We start from the raw sequence: 13,686 nt of genomic DNA on the forward strand, positions 1-13,686 counted from the left end.
TTTATCCGTGAAATTGAAACCATCATGAAATATCGAATGATAAAAATCGTGAAATTTTAGCCCCTCAAAATGTAATCCCTTCACAGTAAATGTCTCATGTGGTAGTTTTCCTCTGGAATGGGCCCCATGTAACACTGCTTGGAAACTGGCTTCATGTAAAACTACCTATGGTCATGTAGTTAGATCTGTGGCCTCGGGAATCAGCCTTGTGTAACAGGTTATGGGTCAGTTGACACCGTCAGTGTTAATGGCTAAACAAACACACTCTCTCTCTGCTGAAGGTGGTGCCAGACACTGAGATGACAATTGATGATAATGCTTTCTGATGAGCATCTGTAATCAGTCATGGTGTTATACCTAGTCACGATACTAATGACAAATAGATGCTTCATCCACATCAAATACGGAAAAATTCTCAGATCAATGGCATCTTTTTTTCCCAAATGGAACCATACATAACTATTGTAGACACATATTGCATGACACATGGTACAGACTGTATTCTTGTATATATATAAAATAATATCAACGAAACCCACATTACGTGAGTTTTGTAAATTTCGAAAGAGCAGCTGTTTGCAGAGTAATTGTCATTAATGAAAATAAGCATCCTCAGAAATCCCTGAAGTAGCAATGTTACTTCAAAGCTGTAAGATGAGCATTTTCTCTCACAGATAATCAATACTACTAATATCCAAGTCCCTTTAATCATCATTTTTTTCTTTCATAGCGAGCTTAAGATATGCCTAAAGTCGTTCCTTAATTAGGAATCCCACTTCCTTTAAATTGAATACAATGAGACGGAAAATGCGACATGGAAAAACGTATAATTCTGAGAAACACAATGTCTAGGGCAAATTGCTATTTGACTTTTGACCTCTTTGTGTAGTATGGCATTCACCAGCTGACCTTGACATGACATTTAAAGCTAATTTTTGTTTATTTGTTTGTTTGCTGTTGTACGTCCCATTCCACTCATAAAGTGATGTTACCAGCCAAAGGTGCTCTAAAAACTTTGTAGGTGGCTACTAGGACATGGTGGTTCTTTATTATGCTTAACACCTACCAAAAACACAATCCACCTGTTTTTAAGATCATGCCAAAAAGACTTGTGGATATCACTTCTAATGCTGGGCTTTTGGTGAGGGAAGAATACCTTTATTAATTGATGGTATATGTGCTAGGTTTGTTGTGGCACCGGGATCAAGAATCAAATCCAGAACCTCCCAGTTGTTAAGTGAATGCCCCAACCACTAAGTTTCTAGAGGTGTAACAATACAGCAATATATCGACTGTATACGGAGTCTGCATGATACGCATATTGCACTGTCAGATGATATATCATGATACAGAACATATCTGTCATTAATCTTGAATGATTATGAGTTTGGATCAATAAGCAGGGAAAGTAAAATGAATTGTATTTGACTCGAATTAATTCTGGTCATTTTCATTTGTTGCTGTATACAATTATACATTGTGGAGATACACATGGTCAACTTGAATTTCCTCTGCTAGCTAGAGTATTTAAATACATGTACTATACACAAAGACACAACAACTGCCTACAAATTCAACAACAGGATTACCTCTGTCCATAAACATGATAAATGAACTATCTCTGTAGCAGATGTTGACTTCATAAAATTTACATATTTCTTCTAAACTTCATTATTTCACCTGAATCATGTATCTCACATTTTCCCATTGATTATAATTGCATGCATTCTCTTCGTTATCTATTTATCATCTTGTAACTTCTATTTTTAATCACTTAAGCACAAAGTTACAACAGTCGTAATATTTCATAAATAACATCTTTAGGCACGCTTTTGTTTTTTGCATTATATGCTAAAAGCCGATATTAAAATCTGTGTACTTCAGCTGTTGGCACGATTATGGCACCTCACATTAGCCTGCAGGGTAAACTTGAGCCATGAGCACACAACTGTAGTAATCAGTGTAAACTAACATCTATGTTAATTATATTAAATCAGCCATTATGACAAATTTTTGTTCATACGCATTTCAAAACCTTCTACCTCTGGTAGCATAGGAATTTAGAATATAGGTAGGGGGAATTACGTGGTATACTCAATTCATGAATTATTATTTGCGACTAATTCAGCACATATTATTCATAACAGTCTGTATCTGTTTTGCATACATTTGATAATTAGGCATAGGTAAATAAGTGTAAATTATGTTTTGATAACAATTAATAACTCTGTGATTTACCAGAGAATTACATTTACCTGTATTTCCACAGGATTAAGTCTTCATTGTTTTAAAGAATTTATCAAATACAAAGAACTAAAAAATAAACCAGAAACGATGAAATAAATGATCTTTATCATTTTGATGCTTCATTGTATCTTCTTCACCTTGGATAAATGATGTATCATGCGAAGAATATATGGATGATGAGTGGGCAGTTTTATTGTGTGTGCGCCAAATTATACTGTAGACATGCATGTTAAATAGACCTTTCTGAATGTTTCATATGCCACTATGTACGGCGTTTATAAAATAAATTATAGTGCTGATAAATGTTGGACAATTAAAGTAAATATGACATGATAATTCTTTATATTTCAAAACAGTATAACTATATATACCTTGATTTTATTAAGTTTTATATAAAATAAATTATAGTGCTGATAAATGTTAGTTAGTAAATATGACATGATAATTCTTTATGTTTCAATATAACTACATATACCTTGATTTTATTAAGTTGTATATAAAATAAATTATAGTGCTTATAAGTGTTGGTTAGTAAATATGACATGATAATTCTCTATATTTCAATATAACTATATACCTTGATTTGAAGTTGTATATAAAATAAATTAAAAAATAAACTGTAGAAAATGCTTTATAGATGGTTGTTGTATATAAAATAAATTAAAAAAATATAAACTGCACGGCTAGTTTATTGATGGTTTTAAGTCTCTGTATCATGGTCAAGTATGAAACAGACAACTAGCAATTAAGTCATTATCTTACATGGACAAATTCCTGATTTGCTAACATTTTTTCTCTACATAATTTTTAAAGGTGTGTGAAATGGGAGAATTCAGAACATTGGCTGCTAGTATTACACATGAATTTACAATGATTTAAACACTTGATTCCCAGGAAAGTTTCATGCTTCCTGAAGGACTATCACCTGATGGAGTTGGGATCTTCGTTTTTGACCAATCCATGGAATGGATGGACTGCTGATCAATGACACAAATCATTAACCCCCCCCCCCCCCCTTGAAAGATTCTATAATTTCTGCATGGTATGGATCCTGACATTGATAAAAAGCTGACAGCTAGGCTGGTAATCAACAGGGAGATACCTCTGTGAATTGGTACTCATCATTTGTTGAATCAATCTTTCTCCACTTTATACATAGTACATGAAGTATAAAATTTAAACCTGTACATGTTAATTGTGTATATGCAGTATTTTGTATTTTTTCCAACCTCCTCTCTGTAATGTATGACTGTATATTTATGAGAATAAAGCATTGATTGATCAAAATTACTGTACCAATCTATAATATATTGAATTGTTGTGAAAAGTTATAAAAAAAAAAATCAAAATGAAACGAATACCTAAAAATAAAACTTTATATAGAATTTCCATTATTATTATTATTATAGGTTTCTTTTTTTTTTTTAATTCCCTATTTTCTCACAACCAGGTTTTAACCTTTCCTAGAAAAAAAAATACAGATTATCTACCAAATGAAATCTAAGACCATCCCTATGTCTAGTAATTATGAATCATAAAGTTAGTTCATATCCTAAATAATTAATTAGACCTGTTTTGCTGTCTTAAAAGTCTTCCCAACACTGAAAGTCATGGCAGAAACAGTGGTCTATCCTAGATTTACACACATTATAAGTCATAATTCTTGTACAAGCAGGTAGACAATCCAGGTAAATCACCTATAAATCAAAAAGACATCAAAATATGACAGGACTTCCACTATACTCTGAGATCATCTGTCACAAGGGTGGGGGTGGGGCGACCCCCATTCATTGGTTAAAACTATTGTGAATAGGATTTGTACATGTATGTATCAAATCTGTGAATTCATTTTCAAAACCCCAGTGCCATATTAAATTCTTCATGAACATGTAGATTTTTTATGACTCTCAAACTTGATTTTAATGACAAGCTATTTTTAATGTACCACAAACAAAATCCTTCTGACATGAAAAAACACCTGTTTATGAAGTAACTAGTTTATCAATGCCCCCCCCCCCCCCCTATCATACAATTTCCTGCATCCAATCTGATTATTCATTGTACTTTAGGAAAATGCTCCAGTGCCCTAGGATACACTTTTTTGTAAGTTACAATATGTTTCTAATCCATCACTGTTGGCATGAATTAAAAAATAACTGGCTGTGAGAAAGTTAGACATCAGTTACGGTGCAGTGTTATGATTATCCTCACTGGCAGCACTGCCTGCAGACAATGAAGAGGATGTACCTATCTCTACTGATAGGAATAAATTTTATAGGCAATATACCATTATTGCTACAAGATAAAACTGTATTCAACTTACACCCATTATATGGCAGATCTACATCCAAGAATAAACAAACACACACACAAACAACCATGAGAATGGAAATGACACAGCACACAGATCAGTGAAATATTTCAGAGCTTCTAAAAACCTCACAAAAACCATAAAGCAGAAACTTATAGCCGACTGACTGTCTATTGTAGCTCCTCCACGTCCTAAATCATAACCACTTATGTCAGAGCCAATGTTCATAGTAAACAAAGGTAGGTGGAGATTTGTTATGGAAAATAACACCTACTACTTATGAAAGCTTATAACTGGATTAAGCTCCTCTACCACTGGTGTCCATGGTCATCTACTGCTGGAAGCTGTAACAACATTCCTTCATGCTTTCTACACCATCACATAATGCGTGTAACGTTATGTTAACACAAAAACCCGAACTCACCTGAATGGCTCTTCTTGTAAACTCTGCCTCAGGTCAAGAGTTCCAGTGTATCTCACGTCAGACAAACATCCGAAGATTCAATCACTTTTTAATGTTCATCCATCCCTTCAAAATATGAAAGTTTACCAAAAATAATTTTTTATTGTTTTACAAAGGTTAAAGATGTCCCCCAGCTTCAACCAGCTGATAGTACATCAGCATCAGCCTTATATTTAAAGACGAAATCAATACTGCCATCCGCCCTGTGTAGTAGCCCTGTGTCGCCCGACAGCTAGCTCTGTGCCTTCACAGCCAACTCAGCTTCTCTCTGCCATTATTGATTCCCAGCTTTCTACCTTTAAAACATGTCATAATTCTACTTTGTTTACATACAGTGTGTGGGTGGGGATTGGCTTGGTGTTCCAGCAGTGCCACCTGTTTTCAACACTTGAAATGTACATGATGTTTAAAACCCACATATAATTAATTTGCGCATTACTGAGTTTAAATTCAATTTTCCTGAATCATTGATAACATTTTACCATGTTCTCTCTCTCCTCTCTCTCCTCTCTCATTCTTTAGTACACACTTATTGCATGGTTTCTTGGGTACCAGTCAACTGTTGTAGACAGAGAGGATCTAGGAAACAGTTGTAAACAGAGGAGAGGATCTAGGAAACAGTTGTAAACAGAGGAGAGGATCTAGGAAACAGTTGTAAACAGAGGAGAGGATCTAGGAAACAGTTGCTTGAATGTAAGGCCGGGAGAAACAGATTCCCAGGTCTTCTCTCTACTGATCAAGGGACAATAGCTGAATGGAGGTACCCAAGAAGTCATGCAAAAGTGTTTTATTACCTTAAACTTACAGTGTATAATTATCTAACTCAGTAATATCACAAACATGCAAATTTTAAATCGGTACTTCTTGTCGTTTGATAAATGTCTTGATCATCTGAACATCACCGAGACACTGCGTAACAATTCATTCTATGACCGGATTAATGATGGACAAAATCATAAAAAAAAGTCTAGAAAAACAGTTAGAAATGACTGATTACAATTTCTGTAGTATATTATGTAATAATAAGTTTTGTTTGTTTGTTATTGTTATACGCACCATTCAAGAATTTTTCACTTACATTATGAGAAATCACCATGCAGTTGTAGGTGCAGCCAGTGAAATTGTGTTAAGTAGTTGCTTGAAATTTTCTTTCGTTTTAATACTATGTTCATTTTTCACATGGAATGTGACTTATCCTATATCATGTTTATGGTGTAAAACCAAAACCTTTGAAATGACAGCCAAATTTGTGAATTACCAACACACAGATAATTTCAGCCCATTTAGCAGCATTTGCCAAGAGACATTGACTCTGTTCATGCCATCTACTCAGACCAATATGCAATAAATCTGCAGTTTGAGTATTGATTTGGGTTTCTTTCTACATAAGAAATCTCAAGAATCTGTTGAACTGATATTGGCAGGATCTCTTCTGATCATTCAGAGCTATCAGTCAGGACTCCCTCTGTTAAACAATCACATGTCAAATTCATTTCCTTATAAATCTTATAAAACACTGTTTAGTGAATCAGTATTTACTGAATTTGATTGATAACCTCCTTAGTTACCAGTCATCTCCTTAGTTACCAGTTTCCTCCTTAATAACCAGTTACCACCTTAGTTACCGCTCTCCTCCTTAATAACTAGTCTCCACCTTAGTTACCAGTCTCCTCCTTAATGACCAGTTACCACCTTAGTTACCAGTCTCCTCCTTAGTTACCACTCTCCTCCTTAATGACCAGTTACCACCTTAGTTACCACTCTCCTCCTTAATGACCAGTTACCACCTTAGTTACCACTCTCCTCCTTAATAACCAGTTACCACCTTAGTTACCATTCTCCTCCTTAATGACCCGTTACCTCTTTAATTACCACTCTTCTCCTTAATAACCAATTACCACCTTAGTTACCACTCCCCTCCTTAATGACCAGTTAACTCTTTAGTTACCACTCTCCTCCTTAATAACCAGTTACCACCTTAGTCACCACTCTCTCATCTTTAATTACCAGTCTCCACCTTAGTTACCAGTCACCTCCTTAATAATCAGTCTCCACCTTAGTTACTACCTCCTTAATAACCAGTTACCACCTTAGTCACCACTCTCTCATCTTTAATTACCTGTGCCGTCTCCACCTTAGTTACCAGTCACCTCCTTAATAATCAGTCTCCACCTTAGTTACTACTCTCCTCCTTATAACCAGTAACCACCTTAGTTACTAGTTTCCTCTTTAATTACCAGTTCCCATCTTAGTTACCACTCTCCTCCTTAATAACCAGTTACCACTCTCCTCCTTAATAACCAGTTACCACTCTCCTCCTTAATAACCAGTTACCACCTCAGTTACCAGTTCACTCCTTAGTTACCAGTCTCCTCTTTAATTAACAATATCCTCCATAATTACATTCCTCTCCTTAATTACAAATTCCCTCCTTAGTTACTAATGACCTCCTTAGTAATTAGTTCCTCCTTCATCAACAAACCGGGCATCCTGACTTATCAGTTCCCTTGTCAGTAATTAGTCCCTCCTTAATTAACACTCAACAATCCCAACATTATAAATGTTTCCATCCTGTCCAAAGGAATGCCATGTATCTTACATGTGTGTATCACCAACAGATTCTCTCCTAGTTTTAGATTCTGTGAGGATCCGGGTTAGAGTAGGTCCTCAGAACCCCTTACTTGTCGTAAGAGGTGACTGAATGGGGCGGTTCTTCGTATGAGACTGCAAAAACCGAGGCCCCATGTCACAGCAGGTGTGGCATGATAAAGATTCCTCATTGCTCAAAGGTCGTAAGCGCCAAGCATAGGCCTAAATTTTGCAACCCTTCACCGGCAATGGTGACATCTCCATAATCTTGAGTGAAAAATTCTCCAGTGGGATGTTAAACAATATGCAATCAATCCTAGTTCTAGTGGCTAAATATATCATGTTACGTGCATTTCAATTTTATAATGCCTCTCAAGTTTTGGAATGTTTTTCTTGTAAGCTTAGTAGTGTACACCTTTGGGAATATGATGTCCTACTATTTGGGAGGGGGTGATTTGCTTTAAATGCTATACACATCTTTGGGAATATAACGTCCCATATTTACTTTGAAAAGATAATGTCGTTCATTTTTCTGATTAGTTTGAGTGATGTACAGCACTTAGGAATATATGTCCTACACTTTGCAAATTGCTTTTGGTGTGTAAATGATGAATTTTATAAAGGAAAATATTTTGAATATTGACAGAATAAATATCAATCTATTTCAACATCAAAAACATAATTCCTCTCAAGCACTGCATCTACAGCCAGGGATTCAGTAAATTTGATGAATAATTGGCAATCTTGTTCAAGTAGAGATAGGCCATATCCACTTAGCAGTTCGCATGTGCTTTCGACATGCCTGTGTTTATCTTATATCAGCATGTTGAACACTGCAGCAGTTAACTTTGTCACAGATAAAAAGCAATGTGATTATTTCTTATTTCACAGAACTACAGCCCCCAAATCTATCTCTACAGGGGTGGGGGTGGGGGTTAGGAACAACTCATACAAACACTTTATCTATGGACTCATACAATTATGTTGCAGGCATATTTATTCAAGTTTGGAACATTCAGCATTTATAAAGGTTCACTATATAATGATAATTTACGCTATGTAAGTTATGAACAATTCATCATTTTCTTGTTACATAAGGAAATCCTACTCCCCAAAAAATTCTAAAATTCAAAAGAAAAGTTTTAGAAATTTTAGAATTTAATTATGTATCATGGGTATTTAATCACATCATTGAATTCATGTTCACAGAACCTGGAATTTGAACAATAGCATCATTTAACATATCAACACTGGTGTACTGGAGAATGTATGCCTATATTAGTTACACACAATGAATACACCCCCCCCCCCCTCCTTACCATGGTCATATATAAAAAGATCTAATTTCTGAAGTGATGTCACAAACATAAAATATAAAACATGGAGAGAAGAATTATATTCACATGATTTTTTTTTAGCTTTTGGTGCATGAAAATACAATGCATTGATAGATTTTGAGATTCAAAATTTTTCTGATCAAATTTTACAAAATATATCCCCCCAGCAATCTCCCTATTGCTCCTATTATTTAACAGCTCTCTGCACTTTTGGGTTTCAAACCTGGGTCTACACTCCACCAGAGAACATCAGACTGTAAATTGACCTGGCCTAAACTCCACTTGAGAACATTACTGTAAATTGACCCGACCTAAACTCCACCTGATAACATTACTGTAAATTGACCTGACCTAAACTCCACCAGACAACATTACTGTAGATTGACCCAGCCTACACTCCACCAGACAACATTACTGTAGATTGACCCGGCCTAAACTCCACCAGACAACATTACTGTAGATTGACCCGGCCTAAACTCCACCTGATAACATTATTGTAAATTGACCTGACCTAAACTCCACCAGACAACATTACTGTAGATTGACCCGGCCTACACTCCACCAGACAACATTACTGTAGATTGACTAGATTATTATATAGTGTGTGAGAATTGGTAAGAGATATCTTTCACAAAATTAAATCCTTGCTTTAATTTCCTTACGTTATCTACTATTGTTTTATTTCAATCAAATAATCTTTAATCCATCAGAGTGGACACTTGAGATTTTACATTCTGAAATAATGCTGTACTGCATCATGTAGCGACTTCCTCATTTACTCATGTAATGTAAGAAAACCAAGGTCTGTGAAACTTCTTTAAATTTTCTATTTGTGGTTTTTACATCCTGTTCTAGAAATAAAATTACATACATGTGACTGAGTCTTGTGTAAAACATACCAACAATCAGCTTAAATGAGAAAGTAAACAGCAGAGCTGCTGTTATATTTATATTGATACCATATTTTATGACAAAATTACAAAAAAATTATATCAAATTCTCACTAATATATATACATCAATTTTAAAACATTACCTCAACCGTTTCACATTTTGAACATTTCATACTTGTAAACATTCTAAGGCTACATAAAAAGTTGATTATCTGGAGACAGTTATCTGGACACCAACACATTTAAGTAACAGCACTGCTGAAATTCATTGATGGATTGAAAAGGGAGATAACTGAAATTTTAACTTGAGATACTAAAAGGTTTTAGAATAGCAATAGTAAATATAAAGTATAGAATTGAATATTAATCAACCTAAACAAAGGAAAGTAACACATGCAACAACATTATGATACTAGTTGAGAAACTTTGAGTAAAAAAAATAATATCTAAATCTGCTTGCTGCATTGTACTATATGATAATATTTTAAAGTTTGGCTTGAGATTTTGTCTTTAGACTAGCTAAGTTATAAAGAAGTCTAAACTAAGCATACACACTAATTCAAGTTAATGAAAAAGATGCTGATTTTCCATGTGTATTGCTTGAAAAGAAATTTTTAATTCAAAACACATTTTCAAAAAAGTCTTTATCTCTAAATTCACCCAAAAGCTAAAAAACATTAAAAACAGGGTTTTTTTTCTTCTTTTTCTGTTGCTAACATAATCTCATACGTTATCTTATAAATAATCTTTCACTGACCGCACGTTCCTAAACTAACACATTTTCTTGAGTGCTGTGTTGAGAAATATACTCTGTTGGACAAATAGCTTGTAGAGAATAGTCACTCACGGACAGGACCCTCCTGCTATATAGTCCACTTCCCTCAGAGATTTTTGGTTTGGCTCATTCTTCCTATTAAAATTATTTTTATTGCAAAAGTATGATTGCCCTCATCCCCCCATCAAATCTCCTCATACCATCATCTGGGCCATTATACTGCTTGGGACGGGTATGAATTTAATATTAAAGAGTACTTTGATAGTAAATTTATTTGAACCCAAGCGATATAATTGCCTGTGATCTGAGCAAGTCAAGAGAAAAACTGTTCTGGCTCATGATTACTAAAAGTAAGAATAGACTTGCGTGTCAATTTGAAATTGATTTATTGATAGAATATCTAATGTTTAAATGCCAGTAAAATTCATGTTGAGAATATTGTATTCTAAGTAGGATTCAATGCGTCAATTTGAAAGTATGTAGTGTTGTTTTCACAAACCCATGATACTTAATTTTTGTTATGGTTTAATAAAGATTGTATTTACACTGTTAAACGATTGAACTGTGTCCTCACAAAATTAAAATATTTTGAATGGTATGTGATACTAATTAATATGACTTGTAAGATATATGTACTTGCTATATTCACTATGTGTCTGGACACATGCCAAATTGCCCTCAACAGTGCAAAGAATGGCTTTTCAGGGGTCCAATTGTCTCTGCTAACATGCCTATCCATGTAGCAGGTCATCTGACAATTAGGCTAACAATCACTGCAGAATTTAATATTTTCAAAACTATTGTGTACCTAATTTCATATAATGGTTCGGCTATTTGCACGACCATTGACTTTTGGCATGACTGTTCATATGTACTCATAAACAAAATATTTTAAATTGTTTTAGTAAAATGCAAATTGTGGGTCTAGGAGATGTGAATATACGTGTAATGTACAGCCACATGCAAACAATATCAAAATCATCAAATCTATTTTTTCCCTGTACACATTTCATACACAGTGACATGTTTTCAATAATTGTTAACTTTGCAATTTTATTTCTATTACCATAAACTTATTTTACGTCAATAATTAACAAACAAGATCTACAACTTATATATCTATGCTTCTCATCTACTTGGATATTCGCACAAGGGGATCATTGATGTGGGATGAAACAAAAGTACCCGGAGGAAACCAACATGTCTGAGTGGGCAACCACATTTATAGCTGCAGAACTGTCACTCTCTGAGAAAATATTGGGACAGATCAGAGGTGTATCATACAACCTGTTACATAAATAAACCAGTGTTCGAAATTAACCATAGACTGAGTCTATGTCAAATGACACTGGTCTTATGCCAATTGTAATTGGGATACACTGAATTGTCTATGCCGATTTTCTAGGTTTAAAACAATAGAGTTATCCCAAAAGTTGACGTCTGATAAACGTTATGAAGAAAGGAGGACATTGTTATGGAAATGGAAAGAAAATATGCTTTCTAAGTACATTACAAGTAAATAACAATTGTTTCAAATTGGTGGGTTTTTTTTCCCGATATTGCGGTCAATGCCAATTCGATGAGGTACATGTATATGTCATCTTGTTTTGGCAAAGACCCGTGGTCTATACCAAGTTTTGAACCAATTCAGAGCACAGATAAACTCAGAAGCATGATACATGTCTTAATACATAACACTGACTCTTGGAGATGTGTGAACTGAAGTCTTATTGAAATAGTCAAGAAATTTTATACTTGTGTCTGAGCAGCGCTGACTGTTTATATTCACAACACTTTGGAATTTCTGTAAATTCAGAAAATCTGTGAAAATGAGATATTTGTTTTCTCTCCTTCTCACTTCTTATTGCATCCAGTCATCACTTTGAAATTTCTTACGGAGCTGGGCCTACTTACGTTCTAAAATTAAGTAGTGAATTCATAGCCAATGAGTAGCAATCACAAAGTTGAAACTGGTACATATATATTCCCCATAATTCATTATTGCATTGCCTAAAATGACCATGCATTTTTGCTATATGGCCACGTAATGAGTTTGATGACAGAATAAAATAGATTTATTTCTAATTTATAACCCAAAGAGGGCATAAGGAAAATTACAAATTACATTATACAAAGGGTTTTGACTCAATCTGAGCAAACTTGTTAATTAGTATCTAGGAACAGATCTGCACCCATAGGATCTCCTATCATACTATATACTCAAGCTTTCTCATATTGAGTCAAAACCCTGAAGCCTTGTGCAGCGAAAGGGGCCATTGCACAATACAATTTGATGACATGTCATCAAATGTAAATATATATATATATATATATCTTAAAATTTCATGAATCGATGAATTGAGGGAGATAATACCTGTTGACCTGAATGTTTAATTTTTTTAAAAGTCTATCATTGGAGTTTATGCTTACTGGATCCCTTACGACTGTGACGTAGCCTAAAAACCACTTTAGTTTTTACAGACCTGTCTCTGAGTGAAGTGTAAATAATAAACAAATCTATACATTTCCCGATGAGTTGAGTGCTTGCAAATTTGCGTGCATCTAAAATAGATTCGTATGCACTAACTACATAATACATAACAGTGTCGTTAAGTCCACTAACCTGTCTGTTCCATAAATATTCCATTCACTAGACGACTAGTTCTCACTCACTGTAGATTATTTTGGTATCTCGTCAATTTCAACCTAGACAATTTCAACCCACTATTATTTTATTACATATAGTATTACCACATTTTTCTCTCTCACTTTATTACTATAGCCACTATATCTATATGCATTCATTTTCTATAAACACTTATATTTTGTAAAGAATTGTTTTTAAACAATACTTTGGCCTAAAATTTGGGTCGAAATATATGTGAACCGAATAGTCCAGTGACGTTATATTATTTTTTATGGGTTGGACCCCACAGAGCATTAATTTTTTTTTCAGATTAAAAATCATGACAATATATGATATATATATTTTTTTGATTCATACTTATGAAAACCTGATCCCTCATAATAGGATTGTTATGGACAATAGATGCAAACTATGTATGTAATATT

General features: G+C 34.3%; 1 protein-coding gene across 9 annotated transcripts in view; it reads right to left on the minus strand.

Annotated features, from left to right (window-relative positions):
• The window catches only part of LOC125659042 (protein retinal degeneration B-like), a 49,612-nt gene extending 36,246 nt beyond the window's left edge, over positions 1 to 13,366 (minus strand). For 8 of the 9 annotated variants that reach the window (XM_048890632.2, XM_056146536.1, XM_048890619.2 and 5 more), the window contains exons 1-2: positions 13,238 to 13,366; positions 4,983 to 5,087 (exon numbers count right to left, since the gene is read on the minus strand). The gene's annotated coding sequence lies outside the window, so the exon portion shown is untranslated. Of the gene's footprint in view, positions 1 to 4,570; positions 4,719 to 4,982; positions 5,088 to 13,237 lie in introns of those variants that run through there. The other variant, XM_056146507.1, reaches the window with a different exon arrangement.
• Between the last annotated feature and the right edge of the window lie 320 nt (positions 13,367 to 13,686).

The sequence above is a fragment of the Ostrea edulis genome, chromosome 1 (assembly GCF_947568905.1).
Source record: "Ostrea edulis chromosome 1, xbOstEdul1.1, whole genome shotgun sequence".
In the NCBI taxonomy this organism is placed as follows: domain Eukaryota; kingdom Metazoa; phylum Mollusca; class Bivalvia; order Ostreida; family Ostreidae; genus Ostrea; species Ostrea edulis.